The following is a 3,751-nucleotide window of genomic DNA, read 5'->3' as shown; positions in this document are numbered from 1 at the left end:
ATCACTGCTTAATTGGTTGAATATGTGCTTTATCTGATCTTCTGATGTTATTAATATATGATAGACATTGAATGTTAGTACTGTCTGCTTGTCTTGATGATGTTATGTTATGATTCAGATTTGACTAAGTGCTGCAACTATTTATGTCAAAATGTGTTTTATGTCAAAATTAAGTGATAAAATGAATTTTCTAATGAATTTTGCATAAATACTCTATTTTGAATCAAAACATGAGCATGTTGTTAATGGTGTAGAGACATGATAAGATTATTCAGTTCAAGCTTTAAAGAAGCTTAAAATAAGGATTTTTCAATGAAAAGTCTCAGGTAGTTATCTTTGCTGAAAATTATGTCATTTGCCCAGTTGGAAGGACATACACCTGTGTATGTTTGGTCCTGCAATCTGCAAAGATTGAAAGGATAGCCATTAACCAGAAAACTGAAAGCATTTGGGGCAATTGTAACTTGTTTCTTATTCATTCACTTAAAATTATGTCAATAGCTCTGACTTTGAAAGGACATATATTCACATGTATGTTTGGTCCTGTTGACCACTTGTGGTCAAACAGAACAGCCATTTACCTGACAATTAAGAGAAATTGGGGTGACTGAATATTAAACTGAATATAATAGGAAATGATAGTACATTGACTACTTAGCCAATCATATGGATTTATTAGGCTAAAAGGGCTCTTAGTACAGTCATTGACATGTATGGTTGCTTTCTCATGATATGTAAAATTTAAGGTACTATAAACTTAAAGAAAATGCGAAAATTTATGTGGAGTTACATTGCTGTCTATGCATGTTCCTAGATAAATCTTTTTAAATGATAGGCAGAAAAGTGATTATCCAGTCATATACAATCCTGTTGTTCTTTGGTTACCCTTAATGAATCATCTTTTAAAGGAATGACAAAGAACTGATGTGAACTACTTTAATTTCAATTGTTTATTCAACATGTTCACAAATTATTATGGAGAAAATACAAACATGAGGGTTAATTACAGAATTACAAGGGTGGAGGCAATCATATAAGTCCTTTAGACATCCTGAATGAAAGGCCTGTAAGACCGACTTGCGTGGCATGTAAGTCCAACGTTTAACCTCACATATGTTTGTAGATTTGAAAAGAAATATCTTATAAATTTTCAAAAATATGTTCTGTCATTAAAGTTTTTAACCAAAACCAGGGGGTCAAAGTCAAATTGGGGTTATCTGGAGAAAGCCAAATAATCCTTGAGGATAGATAAGGAGCATCAGTAAACAATATGTGTTATCCATTGAATTTTCTGCAAAATTAATTAAAAATAATCATATCACCAAAGAAATGAAAATCATGTTAAGTCTAGACCTGCTGTTGACCTGTCTTTTAGTCATAATAATTCTGAGAATGAAGTATTGAGAAAGCTACTTAGTCAATATGATCCCATTTCTGAGATCTTTTCAGTTTACAAAAGGAAATTGTTTTGAAATGAAACATAACTGAAATTTGATCTCTAAATGCACCATTTTCTCTTAAACTATGATCTTTAAAGATAAAATTGTTCTGACAAATTTGACAACTGGTTTAAGTCAAAAAGTGTTGCATTTTGCCTAAAATAGGTTGAATATGTTAATTCGGGTAAGGTTTGATGTTATTAGACCTTACCAAGCACAAACTGTTTGATTATGTATTTTCGAGTAAGGTGTGATGTTCTCAAAACATTTCCGAGTACAAAACAGTTGAATATGTTTGCATATGCATTTTCGGGTTAGGTTTGGTGATTCATAGCCTTTCCGAGCAAGCTTTGTCATTTTTGACTAAGTTTATGATTTTCGAGCATGCTGTGAAGTGTTTACACTTTTCAGGTAAGGTACACCATTGTACAAATTTCCCGAGCAAGCTTGAAGTCTTGAGATGATTATGTGTTTAAGCTGGCCTTTTAACAAGAGATAATTGTTTCGGGCAAGCTTTGCATCTTGTTTATGCTGATTGTTATTCCAAGCAAACTTTGTGAACTCCTTGAGTACACCAAGTAAGCTTTGTGTGTGAATATGTTTTCTTTGAAATTACAAGTGTTTTCGGGCAAACTTTGTTTTCCGAACACACTTTATATTTCGGGTACACTTTTGTTCTCCTAATATACTTGGTAATTTTTTAAAATTTGATTTTCCGAGTACATTGTCTGCTAGAAGTCCTTTCCGGGCACACTTTGTACTCTAGGAAGATTATTCGGGTATACTTTGTATAAGAAGGTTGTTCGGGCATACTAACATTGTGAAGACTGCTCGAGTACACTATGCATCAAAGTATACTTGATTGAATGAGTTTCTGATTTTGATAGGATTTATGCTAGATTGAGTTACTTGATTTATTTGAGAAATTAATTTGAGCATCTTAATTGATTCCTAGCAAGATTGCTTATTTGATGATTTTATGCTTGATTATTTATCTTGTTATTAACTTCTCAAGAAATATGGTATTTCAAATATGTTGTCTTCATTTTATTAAATTTTTTTAGTAACTTTATCTTTACATACTTTACCATTTTTGGACACCTTTTTTTTTAAATAGATAAAGTAACCATTCCTTAAATAGATAAGGAATTTATGAGTTAAAAGACAAAACACTTTTAAAGATTCTCTATTTATCTGGCATACAAAGGAAAAGCAAACTTTAAAGAACTTTATCCACATTTTCTTTTAATTGCAGATATATACTTAAAGTTTGTCTTAACTTCCATTAAAGAGATTGTCTTTATATATTTCAGTTTTGAAACTTCCTATCACTCACATTTGCTTTGTGTGTAGGTTTCAATATCATTCAAGACAACGGTTTGACTTGAAATTTTCTTTATCTCTTAGTTTCTATTTATTATTCTAATTATTACATGCATTATTTCAGATCTATCTGACAATTGTGTCTTCATCTGTTAATAGAAAATCAGAAATGGCTCCAACTCTAGGCAATTCCAATTCCTACAAGCATCATCTTTCTGAAGAACTAAAGAAGGCACTACAAAGAATTCAAACCCTGTTAAATGAGGTTGAGAAGACCTCAGCTGCCCCAAAACAGGGGGAGAAATCACTGAATTAGGGGGAGAATTCATTAAAGTTGCTCTCAATCTATGAAGAAGATAGTTCAGATGCTGAAACTGAAAAGGTTCCAGAAGATGAAAGGAAGCATCTTGAAGAAAGAAAGAAACTAAAAGGGAAGGAAATTGCTATAGAAAGTGATGAAATTCAGGTTGTCAATTCACCAAAAGAAAAGCCAACAATCCTAGACATTGATGAATCTGGGTTAAATGCCCAAAAGATCTATAAGCAAAGAATGACTGAAATGAGAGACAAAGATCTTCAAAATCAAATGTTGACTGACAAAGACTTTGAAGAACAAGAGAATTTGTTGAAACTGTTTGAAGATGAGAAAAAGATAAAAGATGAAGTGAAGAATGTTAATCAGAAGGATGTGCCTCAAGAACTGATTGAAAAATGCTTGAATGATCAAAAAATTCCAAATGGTGTGCTAGTCTCTCTGCTCAAACAGATTAAGCAAGAAGAACCAGAGAAAGAGGTAAAGGAGAAACTAGACACTGTCATTGACAAGATTTCAAAGGCTTTAAGTAAAGAAAAGAATACTAAAGACAATGAACTAAAAGGTTTGAAATTGAAAGATGATTTGGAACAAGAAGTGGAAATTCAAAAATTCTTGAGCAAGTATGGTGGAAAACCAAAGTTTTTGTTGAAGAATGGAATTCCCTTTGAGTCTG

Source organism: Bidens hawaiensis, unplaced genomic scaffold (genome assembly GCF_021521415.1).
Source record: "Bidens hawaiensis isolate Kalapana, Puna unplaced genomic scaffold, B.hawaiensis_p1.1 tig00020536_1, whole genome shotgun sequence".
NCBI lineage: Eukaryota > Viridiplantae > Streptophyta > Magnoliopsida > Asterales > Asteraceae > Bidens > Bidens hawaiensis.
The sequence above is the reverse complement of the archived record's forward strand: the minus strand, read 5'-3'. Positions refer to the sequence as shown.